The sequence below is a fragment of the Nelumbo lutea genome, chromosome 2 (assembly GCF_056320005.1).
Source record: "Nelumbo lutea isolate HS-2025 chromosome 2, American lotus-T2T, whole genome shotgun sequence".
Taxonomy (NCBI): Eukaryota; Viridiplantae; Streptophyta; class Magnoliopsida; order Proteales; family Nelumbonaceae; genus Nelumbo; species Nelumbo lutea.
This window is the reverse complement of record NC_142685.1, coordinates 65,127,875-65,154,952: the sequence shown is the minus strand read 5'-3', so window position 1 is coordinate 65,154,952 and position 27,078 is coordinate 65,127,875.

Sequence of the window (27,078 nt, the reverse complement as noted above, 5' to 3'; positions counted from 1 at the left end):
AAAATGATACCCATCTCTTAGGTGGATAAATAACTTTCCCATATAGGGGAAAAGTTGCTAACACTTGAATGGAGCAAAAGTACCCCTTTTAATAAAGAATTTCTATGGCTAAAATGGTCATTGCCTTATTTACCTGAGAAATAAAAGAACATGGATAAGTGCACTTACCTAGATAAATGTTTTCTAGGAAAAACTTACCCAGGTAAGTAATTTATTGAAAAGCGAATGAAGCCTAAGTGTCTATTTAAAATGTAAAATGAAATGTTGATTTGAAAAATAAGGAGTAAAAATATAAATAAAATAGACAAGATAATAGGGAGTAAAAATATAAATATAAATAAATGAAACTTTTATGGGTATTTTCAGAATACTGATCTTCTATAAATCTTCTGTATACATCCTATATTCTGAAAATGAAGATACATTTAATGATATCTTTTAGAGATTCATGTTCTTAGAAATTCTCAACATACCTTGGGCTGACAATTAATTAAAGACATGTATTTTCTTTGGTGAATATACAATAATAGAAAACAGATTTATATGAAAAACCTCTCAATGTGGGGATAAAATTAATGACACTTACAAATATCTTTCACTATTAACAAGAATAATAGGGTATAATAATCTAAATTAAGAATTCTTGTCATCTCCTTTACAACCCTTGTAATGCCTTCTTCTTTTGGAAAACTCCTTTTTTCTTTCTCTAGAACCCTTTAAAGAGCAAGAGAGAAATAAGAGACAAAACCTCAATATACTTTGAGCGACTCTGACAAGATAAGGTTCTTTTTTGCTTTCCTTTTTTATCCTTATTCGTGTGGGCCCTACCACATAAGGAGGGAACCTCAAAGTATTTGTGATAAGATCTTTATGATGGTGATAAGTTGCCATTCAAAAGAAATGAAGAGAATCGTATGGTTCAAGGTGAGAAATTAAACGCACCGATATTTTTACATGATTGATAAATTTGGGAAAAATCAAAAGATATTTATGAATGAATGTTCTTAATCTATGACAAAATGAATAAGGGATAAATTTTTTTATGGTCATTAATACTTTGAAAATTATGATAATTTAATTGATCTTTTTAGTGCTTCAAGTTATTAGAAATTCTCAACATATATACTTTTCAGGTTAACGACCAATTAGGCATAATGGAAACTATGCATTATGTGTGCAAAAAGACATCCCATTTGTACTAAAGACTTTTTTTTTTGTTATTGATGAATTAACAAAAAAAAAATGAAGAATCATATTAACAAAGATGAGCAAAAGCACTTTTCTTTACATGATTGATAAATTTGAGAAAGAAACTTAAGACTGCTAATGTCTTTGGGCTATAAAAAAAACGAGACAATCTTTGATATTCATCATATGCTTTGAAAAGAAATATATATTTAGTGTTTTCTTTTAGGGTTTCGAGTTTTTAGAAATTCTCAACATACCTTGGGTATAGATATGTTGGAATTTATATATTAATTAAAGGTATTCATTTATGCTAAGGCATTTATGATATTGATGAGTTGCCATAAGAAATTGAAGGATCATATGGTTGAAGGTTACAAGGTTGATAAATTTGAGAAAGAGATTTATGATTTCCAGTGCCCACTTGGGATGACAATTATGTTGTTGCTTTTGGCTTCATGAGGTGTACAAAGAGCCTTTAATTATTATTATTATTATTATTATTATTATTATTATTATTATTATTATTATTATTATTTTAAAGCTTGAAGAGCCAAATGCACATTTAGACGATTTGGAGTATTGTACCTCCAAGTAGATTCTTTAAAGCAACCGAAATGAAAGTCAACCCTCCCAAACAAGCCACTAGTCTCTAAGTTATTAAAGGATATTGAACAAGATTTCAAGATACTCTTGGTCAATGATAAAATCAATGAGACAAATTCTAATAATGTTGATCAAATTCTTAGAAAAGAAGATATACATTTAATGCTGCTATCTTCCTAGAGCTTCAAGTTCTTAGGAATTCTTAACACATCTTGGGCTATGAGCCAATTAAACATGTACATGATTTGGATTCAATCCAATTGAGAAACATATGTATCTCAGATAATTAGTCTAGCTGCTTATTATGAAATCAAATCAGGATCCATGTCAATTCAATTTGATTACACAACAAAGTGGGAAAAATATATACATAGAATTTTTGCATAAGACTGATGAGTGGAAAAATTAGAAAGAATAGGATCAGAACTGAAGTCATTTCAAAGAATTAGAAATAGCTTTAATAGGTCATAAAATGAGAGAAAGTATGCCAATATGGTTTAATCATAATAGTAATGGGAGATGTTTGTAAATGGGATGCGAGTTAGTTACACCAGTATATAAGGCTATCACAATAGCTATGTGGAGTCTGATGGAGGGTGATTCGACATAGGTGACAATTTGGCATAGCCAGCTCGTTACAAAGTAATGTTCCACTACCCTGAGCTAAGGATTCTTTGAGCTGAAATCATCTCGAGCTAAAGGCACTTCGGTACCCATCCCGAGCTAAGGGCACCTCGGTACTAGGTCGCAGTTTCAGTAAATAATCCAGTTTGGGGTGTACGACACTTAGCTCAAGAACATCGGTTCGTGGTAGAAACCAGCTTAGGTATATTGATCCGCCCTCGATATGATCCCGAAAGTCTCTCTAACGGTTCCCAAATTCTGCGGGATCACGTCTCGCAACAACTAAGCATTATCTCCTCATCCAATTCGGGCGGAAGCGATTAGCCTTATCAACTGAAGCGCTATCTCCATATAATACGGAAACTGACCTTATCATGGCAAAGATCACGGAACTACTTCGTAAAGCCCGTGAGGACTCCAGTATATAAAGACCCCAACCCTTTGGGGGCAAAGGTACGCGCATTTTTATTGCTACTAGCTCTCTTGCTCTTTGATTATCATCAGCTCGCATAAACTGACTTAAGCATCGGAGCAACCTCACCGGGTAAGCACCCCCGGGTTCTCTGATTTTTTGTGCAGATTCTCCACGTCCGTTCCACGTCCGTTGTCTACAGGAAGCTAAGCCACCGCTATCTAGGAGTAGCCAGATTGCGCAGCATCAATTGGCACCGTCTGTGGGAAACGCTTCCAAAAGCCCTTTTCCACAAAGCATTTCATATTCAGTTTCCATGGCATCTTCCGGCAACGCCGGACGCAGCACTGACTTGAACGTCTCCGAGGGCTAACTCCAGGTACCTACCCTGTGCATTGGACAATTCACCGTACCCCTCTCTGTAGATGGGGTCCCCACACTGAATGTGCCTCAAGTCATTGCATTGGTGAGCGTACCACTCTTTTCTGCAGTAGGTATGACCTTCTATCATTCCCCTGGTAACCGACTGAATCAACTCGATGACCTGGTGCATTGCATGTGGGCCATGTAGCAGGCCCAACAACTTCAGTTTTACCAACAACAAGTCCTCCACCATGTCTATCAGCAGCAATACCAGCAACAATTTCCCCCACTGCCGCAGAATCAACAGCTTGTTCCACCTCAGCATCCGACTGTGCAGCAAACCAAGCCTCACCCCCATAGTGAACGCCCTCTTCGCCGGGGAGAGACCTCCCAAGTTCAGAACCTTCTGGGGAGTTAAGTATCGTCCCGCGGCAGGAGGGAGAGATAGATTACTCCTCCCACCTCACAGCAAGTAGGTAGGTCGGGAGGCACCCAGCTTGCCAGGCCCACTTCACCTCGACCTTCGTAGTTTGAAGTTCCACTCGCGGAGAACCGGTTTGGGCTCTGGTTGCGGAGAACCGACAAGGCCCTTCAGTTCACAGCAGCCGCTGTCAGCAGTTCGAACAGCTGCCAGTGAGAATGGTACCTGACAATACTGAGGCTAGTAGTACTAACGCGGAGCCGATAAAGAAGTAGCAAAGGCGACACCGCAGAGCTCATCGAGCAATAGTCCAGAACTCCCCCGAACTGCCTAAGGGAAAAGAAGAGGCGATCTCGGGGACCGTGAAGATTACCCCACTCCTTACGGTGTCGTCTCCCCATCTCCTGAACTCTTGGCCACTCCAATGCCAAATGATTTCAAGGTACTAGGCAAGTATGATGGGTCGTTCGATTCGAACAACCATGTAGATTCATTTCAATCTCAAATGCACCTGGCCAGAGCGGATGAATCCTGCATGTGCGTTGCTTTCTCCACAACTTTTAAGGGGATGGCTCGCACATGGTATAGAAACCTTGCGCTCGGGACGATCAAGAGCTGGGCACAGTTCGTATAGATCTTTACCTCGCACTTCATCACTAGTAAGAGGTGCCAGAGGTCCCAGGAAAGCCTCATGGTACACTCCAAAGAGAGGGAGAATCCACCTAGAGTTACATCAAGCGTTTCAACGATGCATGCTTGCAGATTCCTGATCTAGACCCCGCTGTGAGACTTACAACTGTAAAGAGAGGAATCACCCAGAAAGAATTCAAGTGGCACATGCTTGCTAACAAACCAAAAGATGTCACAGAGTTTCTCAAGCTCGCTGACCAGATCGGAACAGAGGAAGAGATGAACCAGAAGAGCGAGAATCCACCAGAGAAGAGGAAAAGAGAAGGTGAGACCTCAACTAATGGAGACAACAAGAGAAAGAAAGACGAACCAGTTCGAGGGGGAAAATCAGATCAGCATTCCCGAGCTCCTCAAGCTGAAAGGAGTTATACCCCCTTGAACGTGAAGCGAGTAGAAATTCTCTTAGCGATCACGTAAAGTGGCCACCTCGGATGAGAGGAGACCCAAACACGAGGAATAGAAATGTATACTACCACTTTCACAGAGATCATGGTCATAGCACCGAGAATTGTAAAAACCTCCGTGACGAGATAGAAAAACTCATCTGTAGCGGGTATCTAAAAAATTTTGTACTAAATGATAATAAAAATCAAACAGGTCGGCAGGGGGAGCAAAATAGAGATGTTCTCGAGTCCAATAATAGGCAGATCGAGCAGCCGCAGAGACAGCTGCTTGAAGAGAGGTCAGTTCGTGGAATAATACATATGATCATCGGTGGATCGATTGTCATGGGCTGCACCTCAGCCGCAGCGAAGACATCAGCTCGCGAGATTGAAAGAGAAGAGTAGAATCCTCCGAAGCGGCCGAGGTTAGAACCCATTTTCTTCACCGAAGATGACACGCGCGGAGTCCATTACCCCTATGATGACATGCTCATCATAAAGATGAGAAATAATGACTTCGAGGTGAAGCACGTCTTAGTTGACTCCGGCAGCTCGATGGACATTCTCTTCAAAGATGCATTCGATAAGCTGCAGCTTCAGGAGAACGACATCAAGCCCATGAACACTCCCTTGGTAGGCTTCAGTATAGAGAAATTCAGGCCCCTGGGAAGAGTCACAGTACCTGTGGAGATCGGTACTTGGCCTAGCATAGTGAGATTTGACCACACTTTCCTAGGGGTCGCAACTCCCTCCCCGTACAATGCCATAATAGGTCGTCCTATCACCCATGCTCTACGTGCAGTAGTGTCCACCTATTACTTGGCCATGAAGTTCCCCATGGACTTCGGAGTTGGGGTAGCGCGAGGTGACCAGCTCAATTCTCGCAAATGCTACATCTCCACCCTCAAAGGAAAAGCCAAGGCAACAGACGACCTTGAGTTGGAGCGACCTACGGAGGTCCATGAGGAGCGAGCTTCACCCATAGAAGAGACGACCTCTATACCCATTTTAGCGGAAGATCCAGCCAAGACTATCTAGATCGACGCTTTGATTGAGGAGCCTATGCGATCTTAACTGTTAGGTCCGTTAAACATAAGAAACACAAATTAGCCCCAGAGCGCTGGAGAATAGTTGACGAGGAGGTCGAGAAACTCCTTGCAGTCGATTTCATCAAGGAGGTCCATTACCTGAGCTAGGTGAATAACCCTGTTCTAGTAAAAAAAGGCCAACGGTAAGTGGCGCATGTGCATCGACTATACTGACCTGAATCGAGCTTGCCCAAAGGACTGCTTCCCACTTCCAAAAATCAACCGTTTGGTGGACGTGACCTCAAGGCATGAGTTGCTGAGCTTCCTGTATGCTTATTCGAGTTACAACCAGATCGGAATGGACCTTGCTGATGAGGAAAAAATGGCCTTTATAACCGAGCTAGACCTGTACTGTTACAAGGTCATGCCCTTCGGACTAAAAAATGCTGGGGCAACTTTTCAAAGACTTGTAAACCGATTGTTTGAGCCGTTGATCGGAAAAAAAGTAGAGTGTTATGTAGACGACATGGTCGTCAAAACTCAGTTTTAAAATGATTTAATAAAAGATTTATCTTGTGTTTTTCAAATTTTGCATAAATATAATATGAAATTGATTCCCAATAAGTGCGCCTTCGGTGTCATTTCGGGTAAGTTCTTGCGTTACATCGTTAACCGATGTGGTATTGAGGCCAACCCTGAGAAAATTAAGGCAATCCTAAACATGAGACCGCCCCGTAAATTGAAAGAGGTTCAGAGGTTGAACAGTCGGATAGCCGTTCTGAGCCGTTTCATGTCTAAATCGGCAGATCGATGCCCGCCTTTCTTCAAGGATCTCAAAAGAAGCAAAGATTTCGAATGGACAAAAGAGTGCCATCTCGCTTTCGACAAGGTCGAAAGGTACCTCGCCAGCATCCCGATTTTAACCCAACCCGAGGAGGCTGGTATCTTGAAGTTGTACCTCTCCGCAAGTGAGGAGGTAGTCAACTCGGCACTAATAAAAGAAGTAGATCGGGTTCAAAGACCCATCTACTATGTTGGCAAAGTTTTGCAGGACGCAGAAATGAGGTATCCAGAGATCGAAAAGTTAGCGTACACGCTAGTCATTGCAGCTCGGAAGCTTCAGCCATATTTCCAAGCTCATACCATCGTCGTCTTTACCAATGAACCTCTGAAGCAAGTCCTGCTCAAGCCTGAGGTTTTCGATAGATTAATGAAGTGGGCCATCGAGCTCAGCGAATATGACATTCAGTACGAGCCCCGAACTGCCATCAAGGCCCAAGCCTTGGCCGACTTCATCGCAGAATGTACCTTCAGCATTGCAGTCCCTGAGTTGATCGAGCCCGAGCACGGAGAAGCTTCAACCAGTGCGGCACCACTTCCTATTGGAACAAACCCGACCTAGGATGAGGAGCCCTAGATCCTACATGTAGACGACTCATCAAATTAGCAAGGTAGCAGAGTTGGGATCATCCTGTACAGGCCAAGCGGAGTGAAATTGGAGTACGCGCTTCGGTTTGAGTTCGTTGTCCAACAACGAAGCAGAATACGAAGCGTTGATAGCCGGGCTCGCCTTGGCAAGCGAAGTAAGAGCTCAGCACCTCATCATCTACAGTGATTCTTAGCTTGTGGTCAACCAGGTCACCGATGACTATGAAGCCCGCGAACCAACCTTGATTGCCTACCTAGCCAAAGTCAGAGAACTCTACGCGACTTCCAATCCTACTTCATCAGGCAAATCTCGAGATCCAAGAATGTTGAGGCCAATGCCCTATCTCGATTTGCCAGCTCAAGTGACAACACCATGAGAATCGTGTACATAGAAAACTTGTCTCGGCCTAGCATTCTCGGGGGGGGGGGGGGCAGAAGAGGTCGCTCCTGTTGCATAAGAAGAGCCGAGCTGGATTGATCCACTCACAAGTTATCTGCTCCATGGGACCCTCCCTGCAGATCGTAATGCCGCCAGAAGGGTAGAGCGTCAGACAACCAAATACGCTCCCCTATCTGTGCTGCTTACGACCTTCTGAGGTCGAACTCGTACTCCACGACACTCATGAGGGTTTGTGCGGTGGACACTTGGGGGTAGGGCTCTCGCCCAAAAAGCGCTACGGTAGGGCTATTACTGGCCAACGATGAAGGCAGATGCGATTAAGTTCGTCAAAAGATGCGACAAATGTCAAAGACACGCCAACATCCACCACCAGCCTACTACCGACCTAAAGTATCTCACCAGCCCATGACCTTTCGCACAGTGGGGAATTGACATACTTGGACCATTCCCGCCAGCGACAGGACAGAGGAGATTCCTAGTGGTAGTAGTGGACTAATTCACGAAGTGGGTGGAGGCTAAACCTCTTGCGATGATCACAGTGCGAACCATTCAAAACTACTTCTAGAGGAATATAGTTTGCGTTTCAGACTACCTCGAGTACCTATCTATGACAATGGCAAGCAGTTCAAAGACATAAAGTTCCATAACTGGTGCAAAGAAATGGGGATACAACCAAATTTCACCTCGGTGGCGCACCCTCAAGACAACGGCTAAGAGAAAGTCACAAATAGGGCCATCCTCTACGGACTGAAGGCACGCTTAGCCTGAGCTAAAGGATTATGGGTTGACAAGCTACCTAGTGTACTTTGGGCTTACCGGACCACTGTGAAGACCGCCACGGGTGAGAATCCTTTCAACCTCACCTACGGCATGGAGGTGGTGATCCCAACCGAGATCGAGGTTCCTACGCTACGCCTGGAAGCACACGACGAAGAAGTGAATGAGAGCGACCTACAGCCCTTCGATCCAGCCTCATATCGAGCTGCGGGAACTCATATCGATGGCACTCATATTGAGCTACGGGAACTCGCACTTGGTCTTTTGGAGGTTGAAGCCTTTATGGTAGCCCTCCAATCCGGCCTCGATCAGCTCTCCCTCGAATTCCTCCGAGCTCTTATAATCCTCAACGGCCTTGACCTTAGCTTCCTCCATGGCCTTGAGAAGAATTTCAGTTCGCTCCTTGACGTCGGCCTCAAGGTTCTCCACCTGGCGCTTCAGATCTGCCTTCTCCGACATCAGCGATGCGATAAGTTCTTCCTGAGCTCACGCATGGTCCTCCAGTTGACTGATCTTGTTGCGAGCTAAATTCAGCTCAGTATCAGCCTCACGAGATGAATTCTCAACAGCTAGAGCCCGCTTCAAGTGCTGCTCGGACTGGTAAGTCAAGGCGTGCATGGCGGTGTTCACCTGCCAAGAGTGTATAAATTAGTACCAGCAAATCTACAAATACATAAATCAAAGTAGAGCAAGACTTACCACCATATAATGGGTAGACGCCCGAGCCTCGTGCTGAGTAGGTGTTAGTTCAACCCAGCTCGCGACTTCCTCAGAATACACAGCTCCTTTACTCTTTTGGAGGTTGCATTGTGGAGTCATGATACTCTGAACTTCTTCCCCGCTCCCCAAAGAAGCAACAGTCATCGCAAGGGTAGACCCCGAAGATGTCTCAGGCATACAAGGCGGGACCTTCTCCAATTCCAAGTCAATTATCGGAGATGCGCTAGAAGGTTGTTCGGGCTCAGGGATGGTGGGCTCTGGAGACTCAGTACGAGCTCTTTTGGTAGCTCACTTCTTCTTTCCTTTCATCTGCCCAAAAAGCTTGTCCGCATTGAGATTCATGGGAGCTACAACAAACCTGGTTTCGACAAGAATAGAATACAACTATCAAAATAAGATCCAACTTTAAACTGAGATGACCTACCAGGACTCAAGCCGATCTGCATGAGTTTATCTTCGGTAAGGTAATCCTTACAGTGGAAGTTGAGCTCCGCCCATGAATGGAGCGTCTCCCTTGTCTTCAGGTCCAGCCTAACACCGGAGTCCTGGATGGCAGCCCTCCAATGGGTAGGAAAAGGCCACCTTACGGGATTACGAACTACAAAATAACTCTGTTTCCCGACCGGGATCCTATTGGGTAGTTTGTGCAAAAGCTTATAGCCCAGGCGAGGAGACAGATAATAGGTCCTCCTATGCTTAGGAAGGACACAAGAAGAGTTCTTTTTTATGGACAAGATAGAAGGAAAAATATCGAGGTCGAGAGGTAGACAATACTCGTAAAAAAGAGAGATGATCCCTACTACATTTTGGATTGAGTTTGGGTGTAATTGGTCTATGGTGATGTTGAAGAAATTTAGGAATTCTATGATCAACGGGTGCAAAGGTAAGCGAAGACCAGCCACGAGCTGCTCCTCAAGAATTACAATCTCATTATAATCGTGTTCCCAAGGGAAGTTACTTACAGGAAGGTTATAGGTGTACTCATTCGGGAGGTGATACCGATCTATTAAAGCCCTTAGCCTATACACAGTCAGCGTCGAGGGACCAAATCTGTCAAGTGCCTGACCTCGATGAGAAGTAGACACCGGATTATCCGTGGCCTCTCGTGCCTCCTAGGATGACTCCACCTTGGGAGGACCAACCTGAGCCGAGGTACCTTCCTCGGGCTAATCTAAAAGACTATCAAAACTAAACTACGACATAACTACGAACATAACTAAATTGAAAGAAAAGGCTAGGGGAGACTCACCTAGGAAAACGACCGAACTGAGGAACTCAAGCTAAAGAGTCTAAGCACGACCTCTAAGCGAAGACTAGTGAACTTATGGCAAGGAAAAATGTCTTGGGTCCCCCCTATTTATAGCCGCTATGTTTGAAAATCAACAGTCAAGATCAAGGCGATCCAACGGCTCTCAAGAAAATAGGTTGCACGGCCCCCGAGATTGAAATCAATTTAGCACATTTTTTGATGTCTGCGGAGTTTATAGATCGTGTGACGTCTGCGCGTAAGCCGTACGCAACCCATGTTATTCTTGATTGAGTCGAGCGGCGAACTAGTCTGACTGATGAACTATCTGATTGGACGGCCTAAACATTGAACCAAATCCACTCGTCATGTCGTGAACTCCCCACACCAGGTCAGGACCCCTAGCTCGGGGAGTGGGGGGCAATTGATGGAAGGTGATTTGGCCCGACCTCATAATAAAGGGAGACGTGGGAATGACTCGACATAGGTGACAACTCAACATAGCCAGCTCACTACAAAGTAATGCTCCACTACCCCGAGCTAGGGATTCTTCGAGCTGAAATCATCCCGAGCTAAAGGCACTTTGGTACCCATCCCGAGCTAAGGGCACCTCGGTACCAGGTCGCGGCTTCAGCACATAATCCAGTTTGGGGTGTATGACACTTAGCTTGAGAACATCAGTTTGAGGTAGAAACCAGCTCAGGTATACCGGTCTGCCCTCGATATGATCCCAAAATTCTCTCTAACGGTTCTCGAGTTCTGCGGGATCACATCTCGCAACAACTAAGCATTATCTCCTCATCCGATTCAGGCAGAAGCGATTAGCCTTATCAATTGAAGCGCTATCTCCATATAATACGGAAGCAAACCTTATCATGGCAAAGATCACGAAACTACTCCATAAAGCCCACGAGGACTCCAGTATATAAAGACCCCAAACCTTTGGGGGCAAAGGTGTATGCGTTTTTACTGCTACTAGCTCTCTTGCTCTTTGATTATCATCAGCTCGCATAAACTGACTTAAGGATCGGAGCAACCTCGCCGGGTAAGCACCCTCGGGTTCTCTAATTTTCTATGCAGATTCTCCATGTCCGTTGTCTACTAGAAACTAAGCCACTGCCAGTTAGGAGTAGTCAAATTGCGCAGCATTAGAGTTCTCATCGTCATCTTCACAACAGCCCTAACATGGTTATATTAGATGCTTCTACAGATCATGTGCATAAAAAGAGATATAATTACAAGTTGAAGGGGCTAAAAGGGCTAAAGGCAGAACCAAAGAACATGAATTAGGATCCATTTAATTTACATTCAAAATCAGAATTTGTCTGAATTGGAATAGGAATTGAAATCAGTTGGAATGAGATTTCATTCCAAAGGGAGGGGGAGAGAATGACCATTCCCTCAAATGGGGAGAATGCCATTCCACCAGAAATGAGAATAAGATCCCGATTCCACCCAACCAAACAATTGGACTCATTTCAATTCCGATTCTAGACCCCTATTCCCACAAATCAAATGGGCCCTTAAAATAGTAAGAATTTGAAAATATGGCTGTAAAATTAAAGAACCGAAAATCATGAAAGATGATATATGTAGCCGACCCCATATAATTTGATTTGGGACAAAGCTTAGATGATTCACAATGATATTTTGAATGTGAATACTTTGAATTGAATGATATCTTCACTGATTTTCTTGATGAGAAATAATAATATTAAATAATATTGGAAGGAAGTTTTCTAGTTAACGATTTTATCAATGTATATATGTAATAGCTAAATCGAATCCAAGTATGTCCCATCACATACTCTCATCCAAATAGTGATCAGATAAAGCTCGGATGCAGATGTCTATCCATTCCAACTCCTGAGACCTTCAACATATATACATAAAAGTCTAAAACAAATCTTGGTAAGAAATCACAGAGGGGCCTCTAATTGAATCAAAATTCAAAAAGGATTTAGACACTCAGTTCAATCAAATATGCTTGAGCCAAAAGGGATCATAATTAGTCAAAAGTCATAGAGCAATGGAAGACTGACCAATACAAGGTCGTTTCGGAATAAACCATAGTATGTCAAGCTGATGAAATAATTTGACAAACTGGAAATGAAAATGCTGACTATACAAGCTCAGTTTACACATTACTGGCTTGAAAGCTCACTAAGAACCCGATCGAATCCAGAGTCTGCTAAAAAAGGGTCCAAAACTGTTTGATTAACAAGGAAATACAAATTGCGAGTGCAAATTTTGCATAGATATGCACCACTTTCCTTCTACCTTAGTTATCTTCCATGGGGCCACATCAATTTGCTTCCTACCTCATTCGTCCAAAACAAATTACTTTCCCCCAGCCGATATTGCATAATTTTATTTCCCTTTTTAACTTTACAAAACAAATTTGAGTCCGAAAGAAAAGTAAATCAGGATTTACAATTTACTCAGTTCATTTGCACTATGAAAATCTCTAGATCTGCATTTGCATCGACCCATTTATCATGTCGGATTTTGGATCAGATTTGGATTTAATCCACAACTATTTTATTGTGTTTAAAATGATAAAAAATTAATTATTTTTAATTTATATATGCATGATAAATGTATATAATTATAAACCATTAAATTTATCAATTATAAATTTTATATAATTATACATAATATCTTTATATATACATAATTATATTTCATATATACATAAAATAATAATTTTTTATCGAACTTGATTTTAGTAAGAAGGAATTAAATTCGCAGCCGATCCAATTATTAATGGAATGCAAGTTCTAACATTCAAATCCAGGACAATTGGATTCGGAGTTGAATTGGGTATAGGCCTTAGAAATCCATTGATAACCGGCCCCATGTGCATTTGCACCAGTGCAAATGAAATTTGATCTATAAACAAAAGAAAAGCCAAGAAGAATTAAACAAACGGATTCAGACTTCAGGGTGAAATAGTGTTGAATGACGCCCTTGACTCACCAAACAAGTCATTGAACCTGTTAAACAAGGGCTTATCTTGCTGACAAAACAAAGGTGCTTTGGATTGATGGACTTGAATTTTAAGTGTTTGTTAAATTAACTATAAACAATTTTTATACACACGTTATAGGGATTTGTATGGAATTGTATTTGGAAATATGCTTATTCAGCTGGACCCAGGCCAAAGACAACTCTCCCATTATCAAAATACAAAGATTCAAATAAACCAAATACTAACGAATAGAAGCGTAAATCGGCACCATTGATGGGTAACATCATCTTATGTTCTAAGCAAGAAGCAATAATACACAAAAAGGGTATCTATTTATTTGTTCAATGGTGAGAGAACTCCAATTGGTATTGTATTCCTATTTGTTTAGATTAATCTTTGGCATGTAGTAGTAATTTTCTGAGGCTTGTCTTGGTCGAGACATAGCCTCCGCTTTAGGGATGTTAATTTCTACCTTATTCGGTCGGCAGGCTCGAAGGGATGGGTTGCCCCTACTCACTCAAAGGGATGGATTTTTTTATTTCAATGATGGATTTTGGGGCAGAAATGGGGTTTTGTGTTCTAGAACCCACACAGGTACAAGTAGAATATGTGGTATTAAGCTAAATCTAACTTTTTCCGCTTGCATATTGTGGGAAAGCATATGAATTTTATGTACTAGATGTTAAATTTTATGTAAAAAAATAATTGATAGTTTATGTGTTTTTTATATTTTAATCAAATAATTAAAAATGTGGTTGTTTGTTCATGTTGTTTTACTTTTTTATTATTTATATACAACAAGAAATAATGGGAAATTAGATGCAAATTTAAATCCAACCTGTCCTATAGGGAGGGGAGCATTGGATCCTCAAAATCCAACCTACTATGGATTTTGGCATTGTGGGGCATTGTATGGGTTAGGAGGTTTAGGGAGGCAGGTCGGGTGTAAAATTTATAAAACCCTTGCCCTAGCTATGTTTTCCAGCCTATTATATATTGGAAGAAGAATGTTATCAAGAGTTTAAGACCCAGACTTTAGGCACCTCCCTCAGCGCCCAACAGGGATGTGAGGTGGCAGTGATGTGGCACTGGATAATGGGTATTAGTGCTGAAAACGTTTCTTGAAGCATTGGTAATAAATAGAAAAAGTTGTTGCTCTAGGAAATGTCCTACCTATCGGCAACGATTCCAAATTAAAAAAAGACACCATTTTCTCAGAAAATGATGCTTCCAACCCACACATCAGCAACACCATTTTCTGATCAACAGCATCGATGCCAAACATATACTTGGTTTAAAGACAATTTTTTTTCTAAAACCACGATAACTATATTATTTTACACATAATAATTAATTCTAACATTGAATTAAGATGAGCCCTTAGAATCTAAGAAATAAGTATATTTGACAAAAGTAGAAAAGTCAGGCCAATCCGAACCTAACTTGAACCCAATCCGATCCTAACCTAAACTTGAAATTTGAGGATTATACTAGATTAGGATTGACCTCAACGTAACCTAACCCAGCCCGGCCTGCACTCTTAAATAGGACAGCAAAGGCCGGGACAGGACCCACCAGACTCACGCAGCAGGCCCATATTGTCTTTTGTTAACAAACAGGAATCTGTTGGACCTCCAAATCACAGCTCACTGAGCCTGAGCTTGTACTGAAGGCCTGGGTACCTCAGGGGAAAAAACTTTCGAGTGAAACATGAAACCTCCTCCAAATGGGTTGAAGTTGAAATAATAATCTTCCTTGAGTCTGAGTCTTGTCTTTCATCTTCTTCCTTCCAGGTATTCTCAATCCATACTGTTTTCCCAATTCGCATCTAGGCTTGTTGGGCCTATTTATTTTATACAAGCCATGGGCTTCGGGGATAATCTATTCTGCCATTTGAGGCCTAGGCCGCGCTTGGGGCTTGTAAACTATGCCAGGCTCGATGAATATGCTGGACCTGGTTTAATCACCTCTCTCTCTCTACTACTATTTTCAAAAGTTGTAACTTTTCCTCCTGCAACAGATTCATGGTATGAAGCTTCAAAGTCCATTCCCTAATAAAAGCGTGTTTGGACCTTTAAAAGATTATTTGCTTCTGCATCATTACGAATTTCGATCCCTTGTTCTTTGAATTATTACCTATTGGGCTCATCTGCTACAAACTTAATTTGGGTTTTGCCTGTGGCCGTTACCTTTTGATTATGTTAGTATAACTAGCGGTGTCAATGAATCGGTTTTGGATTGAACCCCATCCAAACCAAAATCAAATTGGATGGAATGGATGAACCAACAAGACATATTGAATTGGACTAGCACAGACTTAATGGTGCAAAGTATTTACTGAATTGGATTGAACCCGGTCTACCATAATAAATTTATATTGGATTAGGTTGAATTGAGACAATATTTGATCAATTGCTAAAAGATAAGAATATAGGTGTCAATGGACCAGGTTTGAATTAAAACCGGTCTAAATTAAAATCAATTTGAACAGATGGGACGTTGCAGACATTGATTTGAACTAGTCCAAAATAATCTAAAATATTCATTGGATTGGATTGAACATGACCCATTTGTAATGAACTTACATTAGACTGGATTGGATTGGACCAAATCTAGTCCAATTGTCACCCCTAAAAATAACTAAGTTAGGGTGGATTGGATTTGTATAAATAGATAGTCATTTTGCATGCTAGGCTAATGACTGATAGTCATTCACTCATCATCTCCAAATTAACAGAAGCATTTCAATTTTTCCCTGCAACCTTCTTTTGCTACAATGTCTCTTCCTTCTTTTCACTTTTTCCTTCTTTACTCGGTGACAATTTAACTAAAAGAATGGAATCAGGGCAGTGAGACATTAACCATATCATTTTATCTTCTATCTTTTATCTTGCTTATGTTGAAGTCTTCATATATGGTCCTTCTCTTCCTCTCATCAGCTACCCTGTGACAACCCAAGAGTTCTTCTATTATAATATTTCTGCGGTTTAAAGACTTTGCCCTCCTTACTCCTAACACAGCCCATAATCCTGCCCTTGTTGAATCACTATACTGTTTGCACTCTGGATCTGCTATCCACAAATTGTTCCCATCTCTACCTACAAAACACCATCGCCATATATTGGGAGCATATCCCTGTGAATGAAATGGTAGTTATTCTCAATATGCAGCTGTAATGTAACATGGGTAAGGATATGGGAATAACTAGTGGGCAGAAAATCCAAATCCGTTTGTTTGCCTAGTTAATAAGGCTAAAATATTCCTAACAAGTAGGACTCTGGATCTCATACCTATGAAAACTCTACTCACGCCTACCCAGAACACACTATCCCCGTGAATTGGGAACATCTCCCCCTGCATAATATTATGCAGAGGATGAGATGTTCTCCATGTATGACAGCGATAAAAAGTGGGCAGAATTCTCGTGAATAAGAAATCCGGACTCAACAAATAGCACTTATTCTTAGTCCTCCTCTAGCCATCATGATAAATTTCTTTACTCTTTGTAGTGTATAATTATTCTGGTAATGTAAATTGCTGGATGTTGACCAGAGTTCTATGTTGCAGTCAAGCTTAATATGAACCGAGTTGTGATTGGGACACTTCGTGGGTTCGACCAGTTTATGAATCTGGTGGTTGACAACATTGTAGAAATGAATGCCAATGAAAAAGATGATATAGCCATATAGGCATATGGTGGTGTGTCTCAATCAAAGATAAGCTTATTTTTTTCTTTCTATCTTTAATGCTTGAGCATGAGTGGATGATATATTCATGCTTGTGCAAATTATCAGGAGAAAATAGTGTGGTTATGATTGACGCTCTAGATCCAGTGGAGGGGTGCTCATAAAAAACCGAAAATTAAATCGAATCGACAAAATTAAATTGAAAAATCTGGCTGTCGAATTAATTAGTTCATTATTTTTGAAAAATCAAGGACCAGTTTGATTTATGGTTAATCTAAAAAATCAACGGTTAATATATATATAATAGTGAATATTATTAATTATTTATATTATTATTTATTAAAATATATATTATGAATATAAAAAACTGAGAAATTAAAGAATTAAACTGATCAAAAACTAAAACCGGTCAATCAGTTAATTTGATTTAATTTCAATTTGAGGATTTTTCAAAAACTGATAGTATCAGTTAGATTTTAAAAAATACCTTATGGCTGAACCGTGAGCACCCCTACACTGTATCATGCAATGTTTTCAAAACCGAACAGGATCAGAAAAACTAGGAACCAATCACTTGACTGGTTCCATTTTACCCCAAAACCACTATTTGGCCAAAAGCCATTGATTTGGTAAAAAAATCACTGGCTTAGGTGGTCGAACCGTCGAACTGTTTGACCCAAGAAAGGTTTTTGGCCATTTTTTAGGTTTTCTTTTATTTTTATTTTTTTGAGTTTTTGTCAGAGCAAACCGTCCATTTGAACCAAACGGCTGGACCATTCAACCTGAAAACTGCTGGACTCAGAACGATTCCCTATCCGGTCTGGTTTAAAAACCTTGGTATGATGAAGTAAGTATTGGTTTTAAATTAGATGGCTGGCTTTCCATTGATACATTCTGTGGCTCTTGCTGGCGTGATATGAGACGAAAGCATATTGCTTAAGACTATCCATTAGTTGCAGGTGCAGCCATGGGCTAAGGTTTGGAAGGAAATATGGTGAATGGTCCAAGCCTAATTAATTACTGGGACCTCTTTGGTTGCTTCTTCCATGGCCTGACTTTGTGGTTCTTGTTCAACCATTGGCCTTAAACTCTTTAGTATCGTTGTGTGACCAGCTGATATGTTTACACACTGTGCTATTCAACTTAGGAACCATATGATATAAATATAATATGGAAAATATATATTAAATGTTTGAGTATAGTGTGTTTGATTATGATATATAAACGAGTATTAATACATTAAATATATGTATATGAAAATATAAATAGAATTTAATTTTCAAAAACAATAAAGTGTAAAATTAAATGTTACTGAATTTGTGACCTATATTTGAGAGATGATTAGGCTTTAAATAGAGGATTGGCAAAACAGAGGATTCATGTACCAACCATATATAATTGGTACAAGACATGGATGATGATTATGATGATAATTTGAGGGATGGGGTACATCGGTTGTAACAAGACAAAAGGTACAGCCAGGAATTGGGGTCAAGGGTTTTTTTTTTTTTTTTTATTCAGAAGGTATGTGGGCAATTTCAATGGAATGGGATTTCCTCAAAGCAAAAACCCTCAAAACACTTTGAAAGTGGGGGCATTTAGTTGTATATTGGAAATATCGCCACTATAAATTTAAGATTATATGTATATATATATATATATATATGTATATATAAGAGATATTCCCGATGTGCAGCTGGGTGTAATTACCAATCAACTTAAGAAATGTTCACAGGGTTACATCCAGCTGAGTGATCCCTAGAAGGCTTGATGAATACATTCAGGATAAGAGTATAACCAAGAAGACTTCAACAAGGCTTGTAATTACTATTGCACCTCCTTCCACAATACGTTTGTAAAATTTGGGAGTGTTTTCCTTTTGAAAACATCACCTCTGTAAAATGAGATATGCTCTAATCACAACAGCCACAACACTTTAGGGTAAAAGACTTAAACTTCCCCTAATATTCTACTTAAATACTAAAAACCCCTCACATTTCAAATTAGACTTAGACCTCTCCACTTAGATTTATAAACCACTATCTCTAATAGAGAAAGAAAAATAACTAATATACCCTGGGTTTAATTTGGGATTAAATTGATTTGTAATTAATTTAGGAAAAAACCCATCGTCTTCAACCTTGGAACAGTGAAAAGGTTGATTGCCAATGGAGCTTCATTTCATTAGTCTATGCCTTCCTGCCTGTAAATTAATTAAACGTAATAATCAGAAATTTAGCTGTAAAAGGGTACATTTGACATTCACATTTGTTTGTGTATATTTAAACAAAATGTTTGCAAAAAAGAAAAAACAGATTTTTTTATAAACAAGGCCCTTTATTCAAGGTTGCCTTTCTCATTGGGGGAGGTTTTGTCCATGTAAGACGCCAATTAAGCAAAGAGGTAATGAAGGGCAAAGTTGGGATTTTAAAAAAATTAAGCCACACATGATGTCATGTGAAAAGTGAGAGGATGTTTGTGAAATATTAGGGAAGGTTTTAGTCTTTTACCCTATTTTTTTAAATCTAAATTATGCGTATTATATGCTTTTTCATTATTTCCATTTTCATATGTTTGAAAAACTTGTAACTTGAGATGTATATTTCTTTAAAAATGATGAATATAATTACCGTACAATGCCAATACTTGCCTTGGCCTTGGATTTGATCTTAGTCCACTTGTTTTCCCATCTGGCTCCAAGGGCTACACAGCAGGGAGTACCCATCTGGTAAGTACACTCAATGAGAGCACTGAGTAAGCACTCAATTCGTATGTTGACAGTTGTCCCACCCGCAGCCCACCCATGTGATGATTTAAGCGCACTTGCGGGGTAGGTGTCAACATAAACATACTTGTTGATGGCATACTCAGGCTGTATTTAGTGTCATTGCAGTTTCTAGCTGAGATAGGTGTTGTTGAATCATATATGAGAGTTACTTCAGCTAGAATGATTAGTACTTTGGACCTAATATTTTTACAAACAACCTTGCACACATGCATTTCAAAGTATAAACAACCTCGAATAACCTATTAGCTGGCATAAAGGATCCATTGCTGCTTGTCCAATCCACAATTCCAAGTTTTGGAATATGACAACGCCCAATTAAATAATATATCCTAAGCTTGGAAGGACTCATATGCACTATTTAGCAAAATCTGAGGTTGTACTATTTACTTTTATTTGTTAATGTTGTCTTCTTACTTAAAGCCTTGCACATTTAACATACTCTCAAGGTCTGATTTTTCTATTCATATTTGCTGTCTACTTCTGAGAGATGGAGAGAACTTAATGTCAAGAAGTTGAAGAGAGAGAGAGAAAGAAAGAGAGAGACTAGTGTCAAGAAGTTGACACCAAAGTCATGGCGTTTTCTCTTTCTTGCTGGGTCCTTAGTGAGGGCGATGACAAAGGCTATCAACTCAATGATTCCAGGATGCAAAACTAAGACAAACACCCCGTTGGAGTTCAAATTGTCTACTGTTCTACTCGTAATACTGGGCCAATTACTTGCAACACACCACATTGACGTGGGTCTTACGTTTCAGATGTGTCATATCATGATTGGCTCAGTATCCATGTGTCCTTGGGTTGAAGTAGACATGTCACATGTTTACGGATTGGCCTCCATGAACATATTACTCTGTTCTGGGCATGGGCTTCGGACTGGGCCCATTCTGATTTTGACAAAAGCTCAATCCGAGCGGCCCATGAACAGGTCTAGTTGCAGCAGAGGATTTCAAGTACAGCTGTTGGGAACAGAATGAGAGATTGGCTTAATCTGTGAGTAATTTTTGAGATTAGGAGGGCTTTTCGTAAGAGCTGAAGTGGCTGAACTAAGCAATAGTGATTTCTGTTTGCATATAGGAGATTTAGCAAATAATCACGGGCGTTTATTACAAAATACAGATTAGGGTTTATTAGGACATTAGGTAACTTTTGTGGACAGGAAAAAGAAAAGCCAAAAAAATAAAAATACATTAGGTAACTGTGAATCTGTCTATGAGCTATGTGAAGGCCAAAGCCAAGGTCTGGAACACAGGTAGCAAAGACCCAGAAAACATGCTGGGCCACATATGTAACTTGTCCATTGTCCCATATTGGGATGATTGAGATCAGCCACTCAGTGGATCCCATTGTGGATATGGAATCAGTTGGTTAAAGCTGATCTGATCTTTCTTTATTAGGTACCTAGCATGTGGGTCTGCCCATGGGTACATCATGGTTGTCTGAATATATATAGAACTTGATGAAGGAAGATTTGGCCCGACCTCACAGTTATGTGATACGTGGCAGAAGCGACAGCTTGGCAAAAGGGCCAAGCTTAGGCGTAAACAAGGGGACACCAGCGGACCGAACTCCCTACGGGGGGCCCGAACTCACCCTTGGCCCAAAACCAGAGTAATCCGAACTGGCCAACCTTATAATAGCTCGGGATATACCTCGTCGAACTGACCAACCTTGTAACATCTCGGGATATACCTCGCCGAGCTGGCCAACCTTGTAACAGTTCGGGATTCACCTCGCCGAACTGACCAACCTTGTAACAGCTCGGGATATACCTCGCCGAGCTGGCCAACCTTATAACAGTTCGGGATTCACCTCGCCGAACTGACCAACCTTGTAACAGCTCGGGATATACCTCACCGAGCTGGCCAACCTTGTAACAGTTCGGGATTCACCTCGCCGAACTGACCAACCTTGTAACAGCTCGGGATATACCTCGCCGAGCTGGCCAACCTTATAACAGTTCAGGATTCACCTCACCGAACTGACCAACCTTGTAACAGCTCGGGATATACCTCGCCGCGCTGGCCAACCTTGTGACAGTTCGGGATTCACCTCGCCAAACTGACCTGCCCTATAGATACCACCGAACTCAAGACTTTGCCTCGCTCACCACTCCGCATCACCTTCTGGGCACCAAAACCAAACAAGTCGTACCATGCCTGACACTGAGGAAGTCCGTGCCCGAGGGCGCCGCATCTGACTGACTTGGGATCTGACGCTTGGCGGCCGCACTTTAAACGGCCACCTGCCACCGCCACTGACACCGCCATCTCCAGTTAGAAAGACGGTTAGGCAGTGACGGTTCTGTCCCAGCAGAAAGGACGACGGGAAAATTGACAAGCGCAAGGGTAATCATACCCGACGTGACAAGGGCCTCGGAACGAGTGCGCGAAGTGATTATAAGAGCCCCCTGCCCCCCAACAAAGAAGGTATGCAAACTTTGCGCTATCTAGTATTATCTTGCTTTTGAAGGATTCTAACTTGAGATTCGGAGCCGCTACACCGAGTTCCCCCCCGGAGCTTCCTCATCTCCTCCGTTTCAGGTTCCCTGCTACCCCGTTCAGAAGCAAGGTCGTTGACAGCTAAGACCGGCCGGATCGCGCTCCATCAATTGGCGTCGTCTGTGGGAATGCTTCAAAAAGCCTCCCTCCAAACTTCCATAACCCCTTTTCTTCAAAAAACCCAACACTCATGGCCTCCTCCAGCAACGCCGGACGTGGCACGGAGACAAACACCACCAGGGAACAACTTCAAGTCCCCGTGGTGTGCGTTGGATAGTTCACCATCCCCTTTCGGTGGATGGGATCCCCAGCTTGAACGCGCCACAAGCAGTGGCGCCCGTAAACCTTCCTACCACAAATATCCCCTTTCCTCTCCCCATTGAGACAACCTTCACTGAACCAACTGCCATCCCCCTGGTAGCTAGCCAAAACCGATTGGAGGACCTGATGCAGTGCATGCGGGCAATGCAAGCCCAAATGCAACAATTCTACCAACACCAGCTTCACCAGCACCAAGTGCTGCACAACATCTCCCAGTATCACTATCAATAGCAGTTCCCCCAACTGCCACTGAACCAACCACTACTTCCACCTCGCCACCCCGCTCCGAGGCCAGTCAAGGCCTCCCCGCAGGATGGGCGCCCCCACCAGGCGAAGGCCTCCCGGCCCTAGAACCACCCCAATAGCCAGGCCTCGTCCCCAGGCCGAAGAGAGAAAAATGTCATCCCCGCCTCGCAACCTACATGCGGGTCGGGAACCTCGCCCGCGAGGTCGGCACCCTGGCGCTCCAAGCCCGAGCTCCCGCTCACCGAAAACCGATTCGGCGCCCTGTCGGCAGACTACCAGCATCCCGGGCCCATCGAGCTCGGTAACACGGAGGCCAGCAGCGCCAGAACAAGGCCCGCTCAACGGCAAAGGCGCCGGCGAAGTCGCAGAACCGCCACCCGCGCCTTGTCGGAATTCAGAGGCAAAGACACGAGCTCGGATGAGGTAGGGGCTGCCCCTGTTCTCTCGGTTCCTTCCCCCCTCGCATCGGAACTCCTGGCGGTCCCCTTACCTAGAGACTTCAACCTCCCACCTCTGGATAGGTACGACGGGTCCTTCGACCCCAACGACCACGTTGACGCATTTCAGTCCCAAATGCACCTCGCCAGGGCTAGCGAATCGTGCATGTGCGTGGCCTTTACCACTACCCTCAGGGGGGTAACCCGCACTTGGTACAGGAACCTGGCCCCCGGGTCGATAAAGTGCTGGGCCTAGTTCATGCAGGTCTTCACCGCACACTTTGTCACTAGCCAACGGTGCCCCAAAATAGAGGAAAGCATCTTCGGAGTAGTCCAAAGAGAAGGAGAATCCATCCGGGGCTACATCAAGCAATTCAACGAAGCATGCTTGCAGATACCGCGGTTGGACCCCGTAGTGCAACTCGTGGCGGCCAAAAGAGGGGTGACGCACAAAGAATTCAAATGGCACATGGTGGCTAACCAGCCCGCAACCGTGGCCGAATTCCTCAAGCTCGTGGATAAGTTCATGAGGACAGAGGAAGAAATCAACCAACGAACCGAAGGCGGGAACGAGAAAAGAAAGAGGGAAGGCGAGCTCTCCAACCCAGTCGACAGAAAAAACCCGGCCCGGGAGCCGAAGCTGAACCAGTCGTTCCGAGCCCCTCTAGCAGTTCGGACGGACTACACGCCGTTAAACACAAGGCGGACCGAGATCTTAATGACGATCAAAGACGCCCCGTACGTGAAGTGGCCACCTCGCCTAAAGGGAAATCCGAATGAGAGAAATAAGAATTTGTATTGTAGTTTCCATAGAGACCATGGTCATAGTACCGAGCAGCGTAATAACCTCCGGGACGAGATAGAGGGGCTCATCCGTCGCGGATACTTGAGAAACTTTGTACAGCACAACAATAATAACAATAAGGCAGGTCGGCAAGGGGAGCACGAAAAGGATGCCCCCGAGTCTAGCAGCAGACCTGTCGAACCGTTGCAACGACAGCCTCCGAAAGAGAGGCCAGTTCGGGGAACCATCCATGTAATTGTGGGAGGTTCGGTGGTAGCGGGGTGTACCTCAGTAGTGGCCCGGACTTCAGTTCGCGAAGCGACCCTCGAAGAACGGAACCCCCCAAAGAGACCAAAGACCGAAGAACCAATCTTCTTCACGGAGGACGACGCGCGAGGGGTCCGCTACCCCCATGATGACGCGCTTGTCATTAAGCTAAGGATCAGCGACTTCGAGGTCAGACGCGTACTTGTAGATTCGGACAGCTCAGCGGACATCCTCTTTAAATCAGCATTTGACCAGCTACAGCTACAGAGGAGCGAGCTGAAGCCCGCGAGCACTCCCCTGGTGGGTTTCAGTGGAGAGGAAGTCAAGCCCCTCGGAAAAATAACGGTACCTGTGGAAGTCAGCACATGGCCTTGTGCGGTCAGACTCAACCATGATTTCCTGGTGGTCGCGACCCCCTCCCCATACAATGCCATAATAGGGCGGCCGATCACGCATATTCTACGAGCGGTGGTCTCCACCTACTATTTGGCCATGAAGTTCCCTACGGACTTCGGTGTGGGGGTAGCGCGGGGCGACAAGCTCGAGTCCCGCAAGTGTTATGTTGCCGCCCTAAAGGGAAAAACCAAGGCGGCCGACGACCTCAAACTGGAGCGGCCTGCGGAGCAAGGTGAGGAACGAACTTCGCCCACGGAGGAAATAGTCGCAATCCCGACTTCAGCTACGGACCCGGCTCGCATAGTTCAGATCATAGCTTCCGTCGAGGAACCCCTACGAACCGAACTGGTGAGTTTTTTACTTCAAAATTTAGATATTTTCGCCTGGTCTGCGGCCGACATGCCCGGCATTAGCCCTGGCCTGATAACTCACAAACTTAATACTGACCTTGTAGTCAGACCCGTTAGACAGAAGAAACGCAACTTAGCCCCAGAACGCTGGAGTCAGACCCGTTAGACAGAAGAAACGCAAACTTCATAAGGGAAGTCCATTACCCGAGCTGGGTGGCCAACCCGGTGTTGGTAAAAAAGGCAAACGCAAGTGGCGCATGTGCGTCGACTACACCGACCTGAACCGAGCTTGTCCGAAAGATTGCTTCCCCCTCCCCAATATTGACCGCCTAGTGGACACGACCTCAGGAAATGAGTTGCTAAGCTTCCTGGACGCCTACTCGGGCTACAACCAAATCCGGATGGACCCATCCGATGAGGAAAAAACCAGCTTCATAACCGAGTTTGGCCTATATTGCTACAAGGTCATGCCCTTCGGACTAAAAAATGCCAGGGCGACTTTCCAAAGACTTGTAAATAGGCTGTTTCGGCCCCTGATTGGCACGAAGATAGAGTGCTATGTAGACGACATGGTCGTCAAGACTCAGTTTTCACAAGAATTAATACAAGACTTAGATTCTGTTTTCCAAGTCCTGCATCAGTTTAGCATGAAATTGAACCCCAACAAATGTGTCTTCGGCGTCACCTCGGGCAAATTTCTAGGGTACATTGTCAATCGGCGCGGTATTGAGGCCAACCCGAACAAGATAAAATCCATTCTAGATATGAGACCACCTTGGAAAGTAAAAGAAGTTCAGAGGCTAAACGGCCGCATAGCCGCTCTAAGCCGCTTCATGTCCAAATCGGCAGACCGCTGCCTACCTTTCTTCAAAGCAATCAAAGGCAAAGGGTTCGAGTGGACCCAAGACTGCCAGCTCGCATTTGACGAGCTGAAAGGTTACCTCGCTAGTGTGCCAACCTTAGCCCGGCCCGAGGAGGGCGAGGTCTTAGAACTGTACCTCTTGGCAAGCGACGAGGTGGTCAGTTCGGTACTAATAAAAGAAACAGACCGGGTCCAGCGACCCATCTATTATGTTAGTAAAATTTTGCAGGGAGCAGAGACAAGGTACCCGCAGATAGAAAAGCTAGCATACGCACTAGTGACAGCAGCTCAGAAACTCCGCCCATACTTCCAGGCTCACCCCGTCATCGTCCTGACTGAAAAACCTCTAAGACATGTTTTACTCAAACTTGAGGTTTCCGGTCGACTGACGAAATGGGCCATCGAACTCAGCGAGTACGACCTCCAGTACAAGCCAAGAACCGCTATTAAGGCCCAAGCTTTGATAGATTTCATCGCCGAGTGCACTTTCAGCCATGAAGCCCCACAGGTCGAGCCCGAGGTCCCCAGTTCGGGCAAACCCGGAGCTCCCGAGCCAATAGAGTCTGAACCCCGCGAAGTAGCAGCCAGTGTGGCATCTCTCCTGGTCAGGCGAAACGCGAACTGGGATGAGGAGCCCTGGATCCTTCACGTAGATGGTTCCTCGAACCGGAAAGGCAGCGGAACTGGAATAGTCTTATGCGGCCCGGGCGGCACGAAATTAGAATACGCACTACGCTTTGAGTTCGCAGCATCCAACAACGAGGCAGAGTACGAAGCACTGATAGCTGGGCTGGACCTAGCGCGAAAGGTAAAGGCAAAACACTTGGTCATCTGCAGCGATTCCCAGCTCGTGGTAAACCAAGTTACGGGCGAGTATGAAGCACGCGAGCTCTCCATGATCGCATATTTGGCCAAAGTAAAAGAAGCCCAGATCAACTTCCAGTCACATTTCATCAGGCAAATCCTGAGGTCAGAGAACACTGAGGCCGACACTCTATCCCGGTTAGCCAGCACAAGTCACAACAACATGAGAACTATTTACATAGAGGACCTACCTCGGCCTAGTCTTCTCAAGGGGACAAAGGAGGTCGCTCCCGTCTGGGAAGTAGAGCCGAGCTGGGTCGACCCACTCGCGAGCTTCTTGATAGACGAAACCCTCCCTGCAGAACGCAATGCGGCCAAGAGGGTG